General features: G+C 39.3%; 1 protein-coding gene across 2 annotated transcripts in view; it reads left to right on the forward strand.

Moving 5' to 3' along the window:
• ARPP21 (cAMP regulated phosphoprotein 21) overlaps window positions 1-21,569 on the forward strand; it is a 236,553-nt gene that overhangs the window by 12,890 nt on the left and 202,094 nt on the right. Inside the window, exon 2 of one of the 2 annotated variants that reach the window (XM_088063698.1) lies at window positions 4,613-4,681. The gene's annotated coding sequence lies outside the window, so the exon portion shown is untranslated. The remainder of the gene's footprint in view (window positions 1-4,612; window positions 4,682-21,569) is intronic. The other variant, XM_088063692.1, reaches the window with a different exon arrangement.

Raw genomic sequence — 21,569 nt, forward strand, 5'->3', positions numbered from 1 at the left:
TGACCTCACTGAATTTCAGTGAAATACACTTATCGCTGGGATTCATTACTCTGTCATGACAAGGCTATTTTTAGCCCAGACTCCAGCTGGCAACTGAGAAGAAACATAGGAAGGGAAATTGCTTCAGGTGCTATTAGTGTTATCTAGTTGCCTGTAGTGTCTACAGTTTAATGTGAAGTGTTCTGGAGTGCATGGCTCCAAAATTAATTTTTTTTTTTAATTTCTTAGGCTGAGAAGAAATATTCCAGTCTGTGAGAGGGAAATATATATAAATATATATAAATATATATATGTATGTATATGTGTATATATATATATATATATATATATATAAAATTGAAATGAATGCATGTCTTTGAGGGAGAGTAGTTCAAACCTGATCAATAAGGGGACGTAGAAAATTATACAGCAGGCAGAGTTATGATGAAATTTATTCCTTTTGCATCATTTGCTTTGAGCCTCAGCTGTGCTGGGCAGAAACTCACCTCATGTTTGCATATCCAGAAATCTGGGGATATTCATCTAAAAGCTTGTGCTTGGGAGTGACAGATAAATAACACATTTTCAGTTTTGCACAGCACAAAATATTGAGGGGTTTAAGGACTTAAATGAAAAAAAACAAAAAAACAAAAAAAAAAAAAGACTTCTCAATGTTTTCCTGCTGGTTTCACTGAGTTGCTGATAGGACAGGACATTAAAACTATCTGTGGAAAAGAATTTGGAGAAATTTTCCAACTCCCCTGTGTCTCTAGATTTAAGGTTTCAAATGGGCCCATTGCATGTACTACTCCCTAACAAAAGATTTCAAGAGGTACTAACTCTTGGACTGGAAAAAAAGAGTGAAATTTGCTGTTCTATGCCTAGCAGCCTTGCCTTAGGGAATGGGAGTTTAAGGTAACAGTCCAGCTCACAGTGCACAGATCTGTTCTTCAAAATTTACCAGTTTTCATAGAGAAGGTAAATGAGTGTGAAACATGAGTGTGAAACATGAGCTACACTGGAGAAATCTCCTTTGTTTGTAAGCAAATATTTTGCAGTGGGGACCATCTTTTATTGCTCTAGCATCTGACCTGGCTTACCATGATTCAAGTCTCCTTTTCCTGCAAGAACAGACCTGCCTATTTAAGGTTTTTATACATTGTTAAGAAGACTGATAAAACTGATTTTGAGACAAATACAAAATCTCCATTAGAAGAAGTACCTTATGTTCCACACATTAACTTGTGATGCATAGTCTCTGTGAAATGCTCATGAAAAATCATTATTTTACTACAGTCCAAATACCATTTGTGAAAGCATGCTTGAAGTGGAAAATAGATGTGTTAGAAACCTTTATAGTAAGACTGTGCTTATCAAAAATAATTCCTCTTAGCCTCACTAGAGCTTGAGGTGTAACAACCCTACCCTGATCTTCCTTGATACCAGACTGAGCTGATGAGACCTCATCTTGAAAACCTCTAAAACTGCAGCAAGTCTTCATGGAAATTAATTGTTTGATTCTGGATGAAATTCACCTCTAGATCTTTTTATTTAGCATAAACAGCTATGATGCCTCTGTGGTCCATGTGACTAACTCGATAGATGGGGCTACAACCTGTGATGGGAGTTACATGCCTCTGGGAACTTTGTGCTAACATGAAATGATTTTAAGGCATGCCATTTAATAAAGGAGAAAGATAAGCTCATACAAAATGCAACTTTATGCTGCTGAGAGGCATGGCCTAAGAAATTAAAAAGTGTAGCTATGGGGGGAGAGGGGATGAGATGGGAAGTGCAAGTTATTTCTGAAAAGTGCGATAGCAATGGGGTCCATTTTTAATGGCCATTGCCAACACTTCTACATTTAGCTGAGTTAAACAGAACTCCATGCTTAGCCTCAGGCATCATTACTTCCAAATGATTCCAAAATGACTATAATATTCTCCATTATATCCTTAATTAAGCATCACAGGACAAAGAAGCTTTGCAAACAAAGAACGTTCCTGTGTGAATTGTTTTGAGGAGGGAATTGTTGTGCATGGCATCTCTTCATGGTTCTGGTAAAGCATGATGGAAAAAAACCCTTTCATTATTTTTGTAATATGGTTAATCAAATTATGTGTTATGAATCTGTGACTGGATAATGGCTTTACAGTGACTGTTGAATGCTAAGGCGATAATGAAAATAAGTATAAGGAGATAAATATAAAGCAACTACTATATGTATAAATCTATTATCTTTGTTCCAGGAATACTAAATAATTGGATTTAAGCAATAGATAGTAAAGTACTGGCGAAGCAACCTTTTCTGGGCTTTTAAAGCTACTAGAAATCTCATTTAACAGCAGTTGAAGTGGGGGACAAATGATTCTTAAACTTTAGAACATTTAAGAATCACAAGATATTAACTCAGCAAAGAAAACATGAATTAATGTGATGAATAGAAATATTCTGACTGGCTTGGAAAATAATCCTTTTCCTTCAGACAGTTGGAAACTAGCATATTCATTTAACAGAAAAATCCAATTAAATTAAGCTCAAAATATGTTTGTTTTCAAGTAGCTGAAATGCCACTGTATTCTCTGTGCCCTTAAAAAGCTCTCTTCTAAATGATAGTGGCACTTGTGCATCCGTGTTCCTTTGGGTGGTGTCCATGGCAGTAACACCTAGAGATGACAGCTGAGTTGATTCCTTGGTATCAGGCAAGAGGCTCATGCCCAAAATGTGAGGCAGCCTCTGCTGAAGAGCTCATGGAATTGTGGAAATGGAGAAGCAAAGGACTGGGAAGTATGAATGTATGAGAAAGTATAAAGGCAAAGAGGAAATAACAGCACTTCCTGAACCTGGAACTGATTAAACCTCTCTGAAAATGGAAAAACATCTCACTTTGCATCTGTGATCATGTGGTCCAAAGTACTCCTGGCATGGGATATTTCTGGAGTGACTCGAGAGCTAGCCAAAGAAATAGAGGCATCTAAAAACCAGTGGTAATTCAGCAAACCCCACAGCAATTCCTCCTTTACTTAGAGTTCAAATATTTTTTAGAAACTTAAATAGGAGGGAGAAAAACAACAGCACGGTGCTTCAGGGATTAATTGTTAGTCATTAAGAAAAAATTCAGTAGCCTTTGCTAATTCAAAGCAGAGTTCTGCTATTGAAAAATGTTACAACCACCCTGCACAGTTGCAGCTAATAAGCAGCTACATTTAACTAGTAAATTTCTAGTAAGTCAGTGGAATATTACTGATGGAAATGCAACATTTCCAAGTGGTTTGTTTTTCTCAAAGAAGGTTAGAGCTTCTTGACACTATTTCTTTGGTTTAAAGTAGCTGAGTGGAGGTATTTGAAGAACTGTGTGCATGTAAACACTTGAGGTGAAGTCTGTGGCCCTGGGGGACAGCTGGTGAGAGGGCTGTGGTGCAGGGTAGCTGTCTTCATCCCAGGCTGCAGAACAAAGACAGGGCTCTTCTAAGACCTTGTATGGAAGTAAAAACAAGCCAGTTTAATTCATGAAAACTCTGGAACAGTTTAAGCTATATTTATGTATGCCCAGCCTGGCTGCAGATACTGAAATTAAATTAATTATATAAGATCAGTTTTCACTGACTATATCTTCCCGTTCTGATCCAAGAATTAAGCTAGAAATGGCTGTAGCTTACTGATGGTTTTATAGCTCATTTTTGCATGGTTTTCCAATTAGGACCATTGTTTTTTTCTGAAACTCTTCTAAACTTTCACTACCTTTAATAAACATAGAGAAGTCCCAAAAATATAGTTTTCCACGTATGGAGTGAAACTTGATGCTAAGAAAAGAGAAAAGGTCATATGAGTGCCTAATAAAGGGGGAAAATAAACCAAAACCATTATGCCTGCCACACACAAGCAAAGTCTAAATCTGGTCATAACATTATATATTCAAGCATAATCCTTAGCTGAGAGATGTAGGAGAGATCTGGAGAGCAACAGGGGTTTACAGGAATGCATAACCATGGAGCAGGAGACATGGAAGGCAGGTTTCAACTGTTAAAGTATGGAGCAGCACCTCAAATGTATGGCACAAAGCTGTTAGAAAATGGGCATCCTTAATTCTGAGGTGTGTGGAATAGTTTGTCCTGCATCACATTTCTAGTGTTAGGAGCTGGTATCTTTATGGCAAAGGAGGTCCTTCACACTGCGATGATCTGCAATTTATATTATGATGGTTGCCTCTGACTGGACTTTTGCCTCATGTGTTGTTTATGTCTCAAAACAGATGAAAATAACTCTGTTTGTGAGCTTGTCCCAGAATGAGCTTCCTGTGGTGCTCACTTAAATGCATCCCAATTGAGTTTTCTCCAGTGTTTGCTTAAAATGATTAGCAAGCAGGTTTTAAGAATTAATATATTTTCTGGCATCACTGAGAAAAATGAATGCAACATGCAGCATAAATAAACTGCCTCTCTTACTTCAGTGACTGCTCTGTGCATACATATTTTTTCCAAATATTCAGGGTGCGTAATGCAGCCATTGTGGTTGTTTAATTTCATCCCCTAGCAGTTTGTACAGTATGGTAATATTTCAGGAAACTAGTAACTCACATCACAAAGAATCAATATAATTTTTTTTTCCTTCTCCATTTTTCATTTTCCTGCAGTTGATTGAAAATATCCTGTATGTGAATCTCCCTGGCTCTTCCTCATTGCAGCAAACATCAACTGGGCAAGTAATTGTCTGCTTTTCTTTCCTGGTGTTTCTAGCATTTCCTTTCTTTCCTCCATTCTGAATGCTACCTTGAGTGTTATAACTGAACTTTTAATATCTAATAAATTCCTTTGAAAAGTCCACAACCACCTATATTGGTTTTGGAATATATTTAGGCCATTATATTTGAGGGCAGGCTAGGACGGAGAGGTCAGAGTGGAGCAAAAGTGATACTGCAGACAGATCTGCTAATTTCAAATAATTTCCAGTACACTTTGATGTAGTTTAGAAGTCTTAGCCCTTTAATAAACCTTATGTACTTTTTTTCTTAATTTTTGTATTTTTTAATTTTTTTGTCCCACCATTTCATTTCAAATTTGCCTGAACTGAAATGCTGATGCAGCATTTACTGAAAGGGTGGGATTCTTCTGTTTTGGGGTTGTCGTTTTTCTGTTCCATTGAATCAGGGTTATAATATTTGAAATTTTATTTTTTGATACCAAAAATAAAATTTAAGAAAGAAGAAAAATTCATATCGTCATAATATGAAATTTTGAAAATTTTAGTGATAAGTAAGGTGGCTTATTGTTGTATGTGACTGTGGGATGAGGAAAACTGTCATATCAGTGCCTAATGTACTGAATAATGGGCCTTCTGCATAAAGTGCATTTGCTTTGTTCCTATAGTGACAGATGCAAGGAATTAATTGCTCTTAGCAAGAAATGTTCATTGAAGATAAGGCCTGAAATGAACACTGACACACAACTGTGAAACGCCCTGAAACTGTTTCATGGTGACAAATTACTGCTGAGGTATATAGACCCTTCCACAAAAGTGACAACTATTGAATTTATTAGACAGATTATATAGAGAGGACTGAATCATTTTTTGTCCTGTTTGTAGAGCTGACATTTACCAGCTTCTTCTAATGAATTGGATATAGGCTACTGAAAACAAAAGTCAGATGGTTATGAAATCTCTTGCACTGACTGCCATGGATCATGCAGCCACTGACAGTGTTTGTGCAGTGGCATTTTTTTTCTGTGGAGGTGGACAGACCCTGAGTTTCAGCCTTAGGTAGTTTTTTTCCTGGGAAATTGTAATCAGAACTGTGAAGCCTCAATGAACACAGTGAGACATGCAAACTGTGCATGGCACAAGCTAAGGCTGGATGTGATGACCAGCTTGCAGCAAAGGAGGAACACGAAGCCTTGAAAGTCATGCAGCGGAGCTAGTGTCAAAAATCAAATTTCCCAAGTGAAGGAGCCAGTGCAGTCAGTGAAGTATAAGCAAGCATTTCAAAATCAGCTTTTTGTAGAGGAATACATGCTGCAGTAAATTTATTTTGTGGATGTTTATCTTTGGAGACTTTTTAAAAAATACTGTATTTGGTCACCAGTTAGCTTGAATGTGGATTAATCTTAAATTATGTCTCTTCTTTACACGTAGCCAGAGAAGACTTATATGGCATTTCTTATCAGTGTTTTGAAAAATAAATTAATATAATGAGCTCAATTTATACAGAATGAAGCAGAGATGCAGGAAAGCGACTGAGTTAGTAATTGCCCTTACTCCCCAGCCTGTTGACAGAATCAGCAACAAAAGCAAACCTGTTGATCACAGCTCTGTGTTGCTTTCTACAGTCCAGTTTATGTAGCTACAGGTCATTTTAGTCACCTGATTTTGTTATTTTGGGTTTTGAGCTCAGGTTGCTGTAGCATGAGGAACAAAAGCTTTATCTCCTGTATCAAAAGGTCACCAGTCACTCAAGAGTCAAGAAATGTGGCAGTCCATGGGGCTCAGCATGCAAAGTTCACTGAGTTGGTGTGCATTTAATCCTGTGCTTAAAATTCAAGTGAGCAAGCTTGTAATTAAAGTCTCCTTTATAATTTGCAAAAACAGGACCGTAAAGAATTTCCCTGTTGCACCTCCATCTAAATTATTATCAATGATCTCTTAAGAGCTAAACAGAGAAGTAATCCTTCCTCAAGGTATTCTGAAGGAGAGGAGAATAAAGTATTCTTCAGCAGCTTAGGCTCAAAGCAACCATGAGATAACTTCTCAAAACCAGGCTGTGTTACTGAACATTTACTGTGGGTGAGATAACATGACATGGCTCCTTGTTTCGCAAGGGTTAGATCAACCCTTGCCCAGAATGTCGTATAAACCCAATGCACTGCTTTGATCCTACTCTGCTCCCTGGTTTGCTGGATGCCAATACACAGCTGACTTTGCCCTAACACCACAGATGAAGACACAGTGAATAAAACATTACAAGGAAGTATCACCCAGCACTTTCCTTTTACCCGCTACAGGGCTACCTCTGGAAATAATCTGTTGATTTTAGTTCAGCTTTCAAGCATGGAAAGTTTTACCTCATTTTCAGGCTTCCTAATGAGTTCTCCACAAATGTGTAAATGGAACAAATATATCTGAGTAGCAAATCCCAGCTCTGTTTGGCCTCAAGGATGGGAAGACAATCCAAGGCTATCATGTTTCTGTAGTGAAATGTTAAAAGAAATTCTCCACTGTGTTAGCCAGAAAAAAAAAAAAAAAAAAGGAAACCAACTCTCATCCTTGTTTTATTCCCTTCAATCCTCCCTTCTCTAATATCAGGGCTCAGCTACATATTTGAGTCTCTGCCACTCCTTTCTTTCTTTTTGCCTACTCCAAAATATCACCTGCATCAGGGAGTGGCAGAAATCTTTCTCTATACAGCTTTAAATCTTTCTGAACCCCAGACCCCTCTGCCTCAGAAGAGCTATGGGGATGCTCTAGCCAATGAATTCTGCACCATTGCACTTTAGCAAGATTGTGCACATACAGTGTAATGTGAAAAATGAGGAAACTTCAGCCAAGCAATGACAGCCCATAAGTGCTTTGGATCTCAGAAAAGATTGTTTTGATATTCTGCTATATGTGTAATTTTAGTATTTTTTTTCTCCCCAGTGATTTAAATTAATTTGAATCAAATCATTAGGCCCCAGACTGGTATTGAACATAATGACTCATCCCTAAATTAATATTGTGTATCCTGAACAAGTCCTGTCTAAATCACTGGAAGATTCATGCTCCTCACAAAGTCAGCTACATTCAGATTAGTTCTGCAACAGTTCATTAGGTAATGATGTCATTTATATGTCTGGGTCAGCAAGAGTTTTTCTGCTTCAACTTAAAATGGACAAAATAGAAATAACTAAACAGGTGTTCTGTAATTTTTTATATTTCTCTGAGTTGGGAAAAAGAGGGGTAAAAAAAAAAGAAGCAAGAAGAGCTTGAATCAGGACAAAATGCAGTATTGCAGGTACTTCCAGTTTCAGCCTAATTTCTTCTTTGTACAGAGTGGCATTATAAAATAATCCTCCTTGCCTTTCAGAAAATTTTGTCTTAAATGATCTGCTTGACACCAACACTTGAAAGGTTCAGTGCTAAAGGGATCTGTTAGTATGAAGAATAAATGCACATAATTAGTCTGAGTTCAGTGGTAGGTGAAACCTCTGTACAACTGAAGTCAGTCATTCCAGATGCTTGCTGTACGTTGGACCTCCTGCCTGCCTGCATCTCTGTGCCAAGTGCTGTATTTCAATCACAGGAGGAGAGACTGGCAACAGCACAGCAAGAGCCTCCTACAAATGCTTTTCTGTGGCTGTAGAGCCCACACACTAAATGGTCTGCAAGCTATGCATAAGGCAATTTATCTTCTGAAGGACTTAAATAACATAGCCTTCACAAAACAAATGGAGAATTATTAACTTTTTATCAACTGAGCACCAAACCTTGTTTGTTGTTTTTAGTGTTTTGTTGTTTTTTTTTTTAACTGATTATCAACTTTGGATAGTGACTATTTTTATGTATTACCCAGCCTGCCAGTAAATGAGCTTCTCTCCTGTACACCTGTGTTGACAGGGTATGGCATTTCAGATTTAAGTAATCTTGGCCTCCTTAGGGGAAGAATCTGTCAGTTGTTCCCTGTAATGAATGATGGGTTTATGGTATGAGGCACTGCCTGTAGTATTAGCAGCAAAGAGAGCATGGCTGTCCTAGATTGTATAGTGCTGGTTTCTGGTCATGGTAGCTACAGTAATGAATGAATAAATGATAAGAGTTGACAACTGCTCTGCTCTATAAAACATTACACTATTTTTGCTTAATTTCTGTGTTCCTGTGAACAGCAAAAACTTCCTATCTTCCTCCCACAAATAAGAGAGAAGTGGTGATAGAAAACAAAATAATTGTTTCTTTCTCTTTTCCTTTTACTGGCACAAGGTGATTATCTATCTATGGAATCTTTTAGCATGAGCCTCTTTCAAAGCAATCTTGTGGTGAATTTATATGACTGACCTTGCTGGCATCAGTGACTTTTGTAACCTGAATACGCTGGATGCAGCACATTTATTTTATTGTGCTGTTGGGCTCGGAGGAAGTGAAGGAAAAATACTAAAAATGAGTGACCAAGCTGATGGGAATGACATTTGAGATGACAGTTTGGAGGGGCTCAGAATAATTCAAGTATAATGGGTGTGAATCATACCCATATCAGCAGATTTGATATCTAGAAGCCAGTTTAACAAAACTCTTTATCGAGTTGTGTCTCTGTAGCTTCTGGGTTCTTGGTGATTGCTCAGTCCCCAGGGTGTCTGGAGATGGTCTTACAGAGTGCTTTTTATCTGGCTGCTCTGCTCTAACTGCTCCCATCAGTCATCCCATCTTGCTGCCATCCTTTTCAGGGATTTGAAGCATAGGAATTTCTTACCATACTGAGGGACAATCCTGGGGCTATTAGTAACAGTCATTTTTGTAACAGATGGAATCTGTAAGGATACCAAATCCTTCAAAAATATTCAAAGTAGGTTTTTACACTTTTTGATCTACTTTTTGCTAAGGTTCCTTCATTTCCTCCTTGTGTCTAGTCTTGTGTTTGTTTTGTTTTCTTGGGTTTTTTTCCAGACCAAATGTATTATAGAACTCAAAATGATCAAGAAAAAAAATTAAAAGAATGTTTTAAATTATGCAGTAAGAGGCTGTTTTGTGTATTAGGTCTAGAAAATGAAGAATGACTTTTTCTGATTTGTTTTTAACAGGAATTCCTAAAATATATGTGGTTGGAAAAATTGTTGGGTATATCACAATAAAGTCAATGACTAAATTTTTTAACAAAACACTGAACAAATTCATTAGTGAAATATTTAACTTTGATTCTATAAAAGCTGTTGTTCAATCGTGTAATTTTCTCCTTTGGCAGATTTTCAAAGTTTCCAAAATATCGATTGTTCTGTAATTTTAGTCCCCACAGCTGTGGCATAGAGTTAATTTCCTTAGTAGAGAAGCCAATCTGCATAATCAAGATCTGAAACAATAGTATGTTTTCTGCTTTTCCTGCTGAGTGTTTGCCTAAAGTAATCCTTGCCCTATCATGAGCTACTTTCAGGAACATAGAGCATAATATGTAACACAGAAGTTTCACATGAAAAATAAGGTAGTGAATGATTTAATGTCCCTGCAAGCTGATTGTATGCATAAATGTATGTACTTCTAGTGCCACTGGAAGAATAGTTTCTAGCCTTCTCACTTCCTGGAGTACTGTTCTTTACACGTACATTTCTCTTCTGCTTGAAAACCCATGCACCCTTCATTTCCCACAGATGGCCCAGGGAAGACTCCCATTTTCCCAGAGGTGTGGAAAGCATTATATTTATCCAGATGCCCACATAAAGTCTCTCTTAGAATATGTCAAAACAATGACAGGTTAGAGAGCTGACAGGTGCAGTGAGCCTCTGAGAGGTCTCAAACACTTCAGCTGATGAAAGCAAAGTAGTAAGCGGGCAAGAAAAAGCAGGGACAATAAAAGGACTTAAATAATAAATATTCCTGCACATGTGAGTTGCTGTGCAACATCAGGGGGGACTAGAAAGATACAAAAGGTTGAAAAATATGAGTTTCTGCAGTGTTGCTGACTGCTGGGCAGTCTCTTGCAACACAGATCCAGGCTTCTCGTGCTTAAATTGGTGGGTTTTGTTGACTTAAACATTACATTCTGAACCTGTTGTTCTGTTGCAGGGACCCAATCGGCTCCACCCAGGGAGATCACCACCAGTTCAGTGTAGTTTCCTTCCCAGGGTAAAGAGAGATGATACTGTGGAGGTAGAGCCTTTGTCCACCACTTACCTTGTCATCAAAATTGAGATCTGTGCCTATGAGAGGCCTTGAATTTAGGAATATTTTAAGTCATCCCTTACGCCTTAAAAACTAAGTTTAAGACTCTGGTCTACAGATCTGTCTAGTGTCACACACCCGATGACATCTGCAAGGATGATGGGAATTACTCAGCCATTACTCAGCCAACACTTTCAACAGCTCCCCTGTTTTGTCTTTAAATACCAGAGAGCACTGCAAGTCATGATAAGCCACATGGCTGATCTGCATTTTTATTCTTCAACAAGCTACAGCAGTCAAACCATTGTCTTAAGTGCAGTTTGCTCCTCTAGACCACAGCTTTGAATTCATACCACATATGGAAAGCTAAATCTCCAAAGCAGAAGAGAACCAAAGTGCTGGTACTTAGAAGGAAAAGTCACAGGCTCTTTCAGTGAGAAAAAAAAATTACTTGAAAAATAATAGTAATCTCTGTTCACAATATATGAGTTGGAGGAGTTTGCACGCTGGTTACCAGAGCAGAGGGTGCATGAACACTGAGTGGGAACTCACAGTGGTCTTTCAGAACCCAGAAGTTATTTGGGTGTAGGAAGTGCTGAGCTTAACATTAAAATATGTGTTCATAAGCCTGAATCAAAGGTCCATCTTTCCTATTGCACAGCTGGGGAAACTGAGTCACTAAGAAGATGTTCTGTTTAAAGACCGATGGTGAGTCTGATAGAATCAAGAGTAGCAATTGATTCAATCATGCCTTATCATGATCTAGGGTCTATAGCACCCTATAGGTGATAAGCAGCTCAGTGAGCTGGGGTTGTTTATCCTGGAGAAAAGGAAGTGGAAGGGGGACCTTATTGATCTCTACAGTTTACTAAAAGGAGGTTGTAGTGAGGTGGAGGTTGATCTCTTTCCCCAGGTAACAAGTGACAGGATGAGAGGAAATTGCCTCAAGTTGTTTCAGGGAAGGTTGAGATTAGACATTGGAAAAATTTTCCTCATTGAAAGAGTGGTCAGGTATTGGAACAAGCTGTGCAGGGAAGTAGTGGAATAGCAATCCCTGGAAGTGTTCAAAAGGTATGTGAATGCCACAGCTGGGGATATGGTTTAGTGGTGAATACGGTGCTGCTGGGTTATTGGTTGGACTCAATGATCTTGAAGGTCTTTTCCAACCTTCATAATTCTATGTTTCTGTGATGCTTTACACTGGATAATCACTTATTCCCAAAAGGCATATGGTTTAGAGTTATGCTGACACCCCAGCCCAGTTTTTTCCTTCGTTGTTAATTGTTAAATTATTTTAACTAGGGGATAGCTACATTTTAATTTGGCTTTATTTCACCAAGATTGAGATATTTATTTAATTTAAGAAACCAAGCAAAACAGCCTTCTATTTTTGCCTTTTAAATAGGCATTAAATCCAAGGATCTCTTTTCAGGTTTTAGTTGTTTGTGTTTCCCTTAGTTTAACTTCACTACTAGAATGTTCTATTTACTCTTACCAAAGTCTGGGTTTTTGCTTTGTGAAGGTATGAAGCTACTCGACTTTCAAGTTATTTTAATATATTATTTTAATTGTCCTAACTAATTGAACTCTTTTGCACACAGAAATACCATTTAATTGGTTAATTTCTGAGAAGATTTTGGGAAAGTTTCTATGGTAACTAAGATGCAGATAAAACAGTGTTAGTTAGAGATGATAAAAGTCAAAGTCTGTCTCTTTTCCAAGTCTAATGTGGTTGGAGCATTACTCATTAATTTCAGATTTATGATGAATTTAAATATTGAGTGTCATGATTTTATCTATGTCTCCTGCTGCTCTCTGCTGTCTCACTTCTTAAGCAACAAGGATCAAACAGTGCCACTATTTTCAGGGACAAAATGTGTTTCACTCAGTGAAACACCTTAGCTGTTCCTGTGAACAAACAAGCAAACTAATGTAGCTAAAGTACTTGGGAAACACTTTGCCTTCCAGGAAAACATTCTCTATCCTGCTTACTCTATTTTTCCAAGGCTGTAACTCTAAATGGCTTTCAAGGTGCTTTTATCACAGCTTTGTGATTATATGGACTGTACCTGTCATTCAGAGGAAACAATTTGCTTAAGTATCTTAGCATCTCCTGTGAGGCCAGAAAACCTTCTGGAGGCTTTTCTCCTCATGGAGAGTTGATGTAAATGCATGGAAAAAGAAAGCAAATTTCATTTTGTTGGAAGAGCACTGCTGTCCACACATTTTTGGTAAGAAATGCCATTTGATGAGTTCAGGTCAGGATTCCTGTCTGCTGTGCCAACCCTCCAACACAGGCACTGAGTCAGATGACATTGTCTTTACCTCATCCTCAGAAAATTATGCCTTCACCAAATGTCTGTATATATCCTGGTCTTTAGATGTGATTTGTCAGTTTGGGAGTGCATGAGGGAGGGTTAATGATATATCCAGGAATATCACATTAATACAGATTATTTTGAATACTCTGTGTGTGTGTGAGAGTGTAAGACTGTGAGGACGGGGGTGACCCCTGTTGATGTCACTAAGAAGTTTTGGCATTAAAAAAGGGCATGAGGAAAGGTGGTGATCAGAGGTGGGACCCATTGACTCAACCACAAAAACTGAGCTTAGTTTTGATTCTTAAGCTGATATCCATGGGTTTTTGATGCTAAAGAGATTTGCAGCTGCTCAGGGTTGATTTCAAAGAAGAGTATGACAAAACTTTCAAGGTATCCAGCTAAAGATTGACACTGAGCATTGCTTCTTGACATTTTGGAAATGAGGGTCTCCAGATGTCACCAGTGATTTTGCACATCTTAAAATGAGAATGCACCTGAGTCGCACATCTGCCCTGACAGCCCTGCAAAACCTCCAAAACTGTGGAGGATCTTGGGTTACAGAAATGGGTACAAAAACCTTTTGAATGAGCATTGCACTGGGTTGTGGTGCCCTGTTCAGATCCATAAACATTAGTCCCTGCCTGCAGTTTCACAGCTTTGGAGCTTGTTCTTGTGAAAGAGCCTGCCCGTGTGCTCATCAAGTCTCAGAACCTCCCTCTCCAGCTCCTCCTGGTCCTGCCCACACTGGCCACTGGCCATCCACGGCACCAGGAGGAGGCAGCCTGAGAGAGACACACCAAGCACCACGAGCCCTGCTCTCACTTCCCCTTCACTCCCTCTTCCAGGCACAGCTGGTCAGGGTCCACTGACTCCCTGAAGATGAGCATGGGGCATGCCAGGGTGCTCTCTCCACCACCATCTAGATAGGTCCTTTCCATTTTTCAACACTAGATTCTTTCTTTCCTCATTAGCTCTTTAGTTGCTATTTTTGCTAAGCCTGTATTTTTTTTTCCATGAGGTCTTAGGGGTTGGTTAGGAGGGATTAAGGCCCTTGAAGGGACATGGTAAAGGATCTGCAGTTTGCCAGCATAAAGCTTTTCGTCTCATTAAAATCACAGCTAAATCACAGGTGTGCTTTCTGTGAGAGAATGAATTTTCCTTCTTTTCTCCTTTCTCTGCCTGTGACAAAGGAGGCATTACTCCTGCTTTTCAGTGCCACTGTAGGATTTTTTTTCTTATTTATAACATTCCCCCTACCTCATTCCACACATCCCAGGGAGCGTCAGACCACCGCTATACCACTGCAGCTTTGAGTCATGCTGTTTCCTTCATCCTCCACTGCCTGCCTGGCTGTGAAGGCATCCTAACAACTCCCACAGCCTCTGAGTGCAGCAGGATGGGCAGAGCTACTGGCAGAGCGTGCTTTCAGCTCTCGGTGCTGAAGTGGTTGACAGATGTTCGGAGGATTTCTTGTCTCTGGACCAGCACTTCATCTGTTCCAAGTTATTCAAAACACAAACAGTAGGTTGGCAGGAGTGAAATATGTTCAGAACCAGGATGTCAAAACAGAAATATATTTTTAAAAGACAAGTGTCAAAAAAAAAAAAAAAAAAAGGAAGGTATTCAAGCAGTTTACAGGAGGATGTACTTAAATAGTTGAGAATTTCTTCTTTTAACCCCTTGGGCTCCCTTCTGACATGTTATTCCACTATGCTTATAGTGGCTTTCTTGCTTAAATGTTAACAAGGGCATTTTGGGTCCTAGGTCCCTGATTTGATGGTGGATGGATTTGCCACATTTACAAGGTGTTTGGACTACCAGCTAGCAACATAATTTGGGATTATCCTGTCAAGCGTACTGTTGTAAAATTGAAGTGAGATCCTGCAAATGCGTTGAGTGGTAGTGTTGAACAGAGTGGTGGAGGAGACATTTAGTGAGAAAGAACATTATTCCAAAAAATAGGGAGGAGTAGAGCAGAGATAGAGAGGAGAGCATAGCAGAAGTAAAAGATGGCTTGAATTAAGCAAAGAGAGGCAGCTCTGCTTATTTCATTTCATAGTCAGTATGGAAAGAAGAGTTTCGGGGTCCTGTAGCATATACAGCCTGCCTGCAGCCTCCTTTGGCTGCATGTGAATAGTAAGGCAGGGGTGGTAGCTGAAAGCAAAATAAATCAGCACCAGAGCCCTCTGAAAAGGGCTGTGCTTTTTTGGCTGAGTTACTGCCAACAGGGTGTTAGTAACTCCAGTAACAGGTAGAAAAACATTCCTCCGTGAAAACAGTTCTAATTAAATTTGAGAGAAAGGATAGGAAGCAAGAGTTTAAATAGGCAATGGAAACAAAGTCCAAAGACAGAAGACAAACGTGAAATTATTTCAATTATGCTTGTTTAGTGTGGTGATTACTTCAGCAAAAGACAGGAAAAAGAAATGTAAAAAAACCCAACAGTCCAAGAATATTCAAAGTTTTCATGTCCTATCAAAATGATTTTTGGTCAGCAAAAGATCTGTCACTATTATAATAAGGGTGTCATAAGATAAAGATATAGTCCCATTATTGCTCTGCAGTAATAAATCAACAAAATGCTGCTTTGCTGGCTGTCCCCAGTTGTAGAAATAATTTTTTTCTTCAGCTACTGATGCTGTTCATGTGGGTATCATCCACATAATTTTCTGTTCTAGCTGTCATCAGGACAGGGTCATGCTGTAACATTACCCAATCTAATGACGATCTTTGACCTGCAAATTAATCTGTTGCTATGCTTCATTTTGAGAACACTTTTGATGACAGTGGATTCTTGCTGTATTATTGCTCCTCAATGTCATGACAATGTGCTTGGTAGGAACACTTTGGGGTTTTTAGAAGTTTTCTGTTCTCACTGAAAAACATACTGATGCTCTGGTATTCTCCATTTTTGTTGAGATTTTATGTGAAACTGAAAGCTCCAAATGCACGTGCATGGTGGATTTATGAATTCTGGTTTTGAGCTTGCAGCACTTTTATTACCTTTATAACAGTGGACTGTGACTTAGTGCCCATTCCTTTTTCTTCCCAATAGGCAGATGGTTGTGGGACTAGTTAAAAGTGAGGGGACTGCTTTTCTTTTTATATTTGTGCAATTCTGCTCACTTCAGCCCAGCTGAACCTGACTGCTATTAATGCCAACTAAGAAATGAGCAAAATCTGCCTGCTTTCAGAAGATGTTTTACACATTTTTTCTGCATCCTCTTTTTTTCTTTTATGTTAATGTAAGCAGATTTTGTGAATTCTTATTCATGAAGACAGCACATAGCCAGGGAAGGTACTGCATTTTTGCCTGAAATTAAAATTATTATATTTACCCATGTTAGATTCATAATAAATGTCAGTTTTGATCTGCTTCTGTGCATTTGTGGGTGGACGATACTTAAACATTCATACTTAAAGCATTAAAACACTTTGCAAACTATTGTAGCCAAGGGCAATACGACACCTACCTATCTTGTGCAAGCATCATCGAGTGGGTGCAGAGAGGAAAGGACAGAAAAAGATAAAAAAGACAGCCTGGGAAATCTGTATTTCACATAATTTAATCCAAACTATGATATGCCTTTATTCTCTCTAACCCCCGGGCTGAAGGTGTAATTGCTTTCTGTCATTGGAGGCATTCTGACTTGGTGTGCTGTAAATCTGAAGGAGAGATGATCTGTGACTCGCTATGCTGGGTGATCCTAGAAGTATCCTGCTGCCTCCAGCTGCTCCTGCTTGTGTTGGTGGACTGTTTTTGAGGCAGACCCAGCAGGCTGAAGTCTAGATCTGAGTCCGAGTATGGAGTATGAAGCCATAATGCTGGGCACGGGCTTTTGACGTGGTGAGTTAGAAGATACGTTTACTGTGTAAGGACACTTCAGATACAAAACACTCTGATACAAAACCCCTGCTCTGCCATAGCCTGGGAACTGGGTGTGCTTTTAATTTCTGTCTTGATGGCCAGTAGAAAACAGCTGAAATGTCACAGCCTACACTTAAAAAGCATTCTGATTTGGGTTTTGTTTGTTCGCTATTCATTCATCTTTGTTTTAGGGAGACTTTATTTTAAATTGATTTTGTTATTAGTGGATCTGTTCAGAGGCAGTGCACCTGTTACATATATTGAGAACCTGACTCCTGACTTTAGCTGGTGCAAGCGACAGTGTTTTAAATTAAGCTGTCCTCCCAGCAACTATCTTTCTTTTCTTTATCTCCCCACCCTGACATAAATAACCAAGAAGCAGAAGGCAGGTAGTGTTATAAATTTTCAGGCTACACAATTGTCTCATGTTTTGCATTCTCTTCTCTTCCCCCATTATCATCCATTTTGAACTAAAAGTTCATCCATTTGTGGTTTTGCCATGAGAAGATGTCAAATAAATTGATATTGTACCCTTTAAAAAGTATTAAAGAATACAAATATATATCAATACATTGATAATGCTCAGAAACTACAACTGTAGTGCTTTACTGACATTTAAAGACCAAGGGAAGTAAAGTCTAATATAGGGAAGAGTGATTATCTCTCACAGTGTCTAATTTAAAATCTGAGCGCTGGTTTTGCTCGCCAGTGGTCCCATGATCTATTAGTCCTCTGTTTCCCTTATACAGTAGGTGTTCCTCTAATAAAGAGTTTGATATTTGCTCCTAAAACGTCAGTGTGTCATCCATCCCAGGTCTTCACGGTGGTTCTGCTAAACAGTTGCTGTCAGGAATTGTAATGAGATATGGCCCTCTTGCTTTCCTAAATGCTCAGCCAGAAACGCAAGGCACAGTGTCAGCCAGGCAGTCAAGGCAGCTGGCAGGGGCAGCATCCTCGGAGAGCCTGGCCACCTCTCGGGGTTTTTTTCATCGTGGCATTTCAGGCTGCCTCACTCTATTCCACTCCCCTCTGACTGGGGCTTTACTGTATTTCTAGCTGCACCATAACAAGTGGAAGCGGGTTTGCACTGCAGTTACTTTCTGAAACATGGCTCTGCTGTCGTGCAGTGTACAAGGAGCAGGTCTGAGTTGCAGAAATGTGCTTACATCATACCTAGAGCTGTTGCCTCCACTGGGGCTGTGAGGGGATTGTGACTTACTAGGGGCACTAACCACACTCTGCTCCAGGCTGGCACATGCATGCAAAAAAGACTATTCCAGTTCTTCAGGTCAGCCCTGAGTTTTTATCTTTATTCATTAAAACATGCAAGGGTGTGCTTCAGTTCAGCTCACAGAAATCTTGAAAGAAAGAGGCAGAGCAACATCTACTCCTGTCCAGACTCTAATGGGCATATCTCATTCATGTCTCAAGTGCAAGACTAAAAGTGGGTCAGGCCCCCTGTTGGCCTTAAGGGGTCCCTTTCCCTGGCACATCAACTATATCAGTGTCCCTGTTCATAAAGGAAGGAGACTTTGGGGGAGAAGGTGGGTGGAGATTGCCTTTTGGTCTTTGTGTTTGGTTTTCTTTTTTTTTTCTTTAATCCATAGGACTTTCTAAAATGTCTAGTCATGCACTAGGAAATAAAACCTTATCTGTGTTGTCAGTATCCTCATCAATTTGTCTGAATGTTTCCCATTCTGTATAACCTTCAGACGTTATGGAGAACCCCACAGGCTGTATCCTGCTATCAGTTTTAGAGCTGAACTCCCCTCCCATAGCCACTGAAATTTACGTGGGGGAGAAAGGTGGGGAGGAGGGGGTTGCATAAAAAGTAATGACACAGTATGGTCCAGGATTTTGTTCTAACAAATCAGGCTGACTTGTCAGATAGGTTTCTACTGTTGTGAGCAGACAATGAAACACTTGTGTCTGATTTTTGGAACTATGGGCATGGAGACCAAAAGTGCTGTGACTGAAAGTACTCTGGCACTGGTCATCCTCCATTCCCTTTTCACTCTTCTGAAAATCTTTAGAACTGCAGTTTTGAGAGTCGCAATAAAAATAAAAAAATTGGCATCTACATACTTGAACAAATATTTTGGAATATTCTTTTGTGCATTGCCAATCTCAAAAAAATTATGTAGTGCTGATGAGAAAGCTCAGAAGGTTTAGAAACTTATAACATCTGAGAGAGAGCATGGTCATTAAACTACTCTTCATGTTTCTCCTTTTTCTTGTGATTTCAGTGGTTAAATCTGCAGACGGGATTTTCATAGAAATAGTCACTAAGAAAACCAGCTTCAGCAGGAGGATGACAATAAACTTTATTATATTTATGCTGTCAGCTTCCAGGAGAATGCAGGACTATTTAAATAGATGGTCTGATTCCATGTAAGGAATCACTGGCCATGAGATATGAATATCAGAGTGACAGCAGTGATGTATTCCAGGCTGGAGACTAATCAGGAGAATAATATGTGTTTGTCCAGTTAGGTGTTAGTCTTGCTAGTTAAGCTGATTAGTGACAGATATAGATAGGGATAGGGCAATGACTTTTTATCCACTATAACAAATCAGTCTAAAAATAAACATATGACAGAATAAACACCATGAATCGGGGAAACAGTTTTTTTCAGAGAGATAAGAATGTCTTGTTTTATCCAAAACTGGAGGCAGTCACACTAATGAGTGGGAGATGATTGTGATATATCAGAAACAGGGATTGGAGTTAGTACTCATCTTTCTATGCTCTGGTTTTTGCTTGAAAAAGCTTTCTAAGAGGGTAACTTGGTGGTAGAATGTGAGTTGGCCTTGGTAAGTGATGCTAAGGATGGAATTGGCAACAGAATAGGATGAGCCTCACATAATTTGGGGGTGGAAGGGGGAGCTTGAGTGAGTGAAATATAATTATGGCTTTCCTGGCTGGTAAATGCTGCCTTGAAGTTGCTCTCCTCCCTGTATTGTGAAGACATTTTCAGTACAGCTGGAAATGTGTTGCTAATCAACACGCAAATGTGAACACTGTGAATATAAAACCATCAGCATTTTTTAGGAGAAAATATAAAGGCTTTTCATCTGGAGCATATTTGTACTTGCTAATAGCTTCTGACAGTGATAAACTTGTGGGCAGTGTCACTTCACAAATGAGAGGTTAAAATTCTGAAGGATTTCTCCAAACATGAACCCAGGGTCTTTTTAAGGTTCCTGTCAGTGAAAAAGTCTATCCTAGTATAACTTGCCATCCAAACATGGACTTGTTCATTTCATTGCAGATCTTCATTTTCTTCTTCTTAGAACTGAGAATTAAGAAAAAAAAAAAAAAGAAAATTGGGATATTTCAAGAAAATAAATCTTATAAAGACAGGAATTGCTGTATTAGGCATTACAATGAATCCAGTCAACCACCTTTAGTAAGCTCCTGATGCCCTGCTTCATTTGTGACAGCCAGCAATTCAAGGTGGGTATTGGAAATTAAAGTAGTCTTTCAGAGCTAGACCCCCAAACTGGAGATAGATGCCATTTCACCCGTATGTTCTGCCAAATGATCTACGATGAGCAGAGGCACCACCTCTGCAGTGGAACCTTCTTTTTTGCTACTTTGCTAGACTTCAGTGTCACCTTGCCGCTCATGATTTACAGAAACTCATTCTGTGTTACCAAAACTGGAGGCTATTGCAGTATGTGGATGTCTGAAGAGCAATTGGAGATATATGTATTCCTTTTTTTAGTGTTGTTTTCCAGACCATGTTCTTTTAGGGTGAGACAGAATAGTCTCAATATTCCCCCAAATCATCTTTGAAACCACTCAAACGTGTTTTTCCAAGAGATGGAGAATTAACTAGGATTGAACTAGGCTTGGCTTGAGGTATTTTTTTATCTAAGCTAGAATAGCCTTTTTTTGCATGTTCCCTTGTGTCAAGAATACCTGTAAGTAAATGCAAAAAAAAAATGACAGTTAAGTGCACTCAGACAATGATGACACAATCTTGTTTCCTACCAGGCATGTTTCAGATGTACCTTTTCTAGTTAATCTCTAATCATTAGTGTCCCATCCTTTGACAATCTGGCTTTGCTAGCAGCTTGTATCGGTCAAGTGTTGAGGCCAGCATCTTGCACTGAGCTTGTTCTCTCTGCTCCCTCTGCTTATCTCTGCTTCCTCTTCTCTTCAGATGGTGCAGTTCAACACACTTCTTCCTCCTTCTGATAGGGCTGCAGCACTCACTAAATCCAGGTCCAAATGGCAATCTGGGATAGCATCACAGTAACCATAGGGAGTTAAACCAAGTGGTCTTTCCCAGAACCTCTGTCACAGCAGCCAGCCTGCTGGTTTGCTGGGTGAGCTGCTTTGTGAATGGGCTGGTGCAGAGCAGGCAGGCTGGATGCAGGCGGGGTGTGTGCGTGTGCACAGGAACATCCACTCAGGCACCTGCAAGGGGGTTTCTGTGTCCTGATCTCTGATTATGAGGAATTTTTAGTTCTGCTTCTTGCTTCAGCTAGGCTCTTGCATCATCCAGGGGCATTTTTGGATACCTCCTTAATGCCAAGCTGCCATCTGATTTTTTTTTTTT

The sequence above is a fragment of the Pseudopodoces humilis genome, chromosome 1, assembly GCF_049639895.1.
Source record: "Pseudopodoces humilis isolate 2021_Gansu_Grassland_sample_001 chromosome 1, ASM4963989v1, whole genome shotgun sequence".
Lineage (NCBI taxonomy): Eukaryota > Metazoa > Chordata > Aves > Passeriformes > Paridae > Pseudopodoces > Pseudopodoces humilis.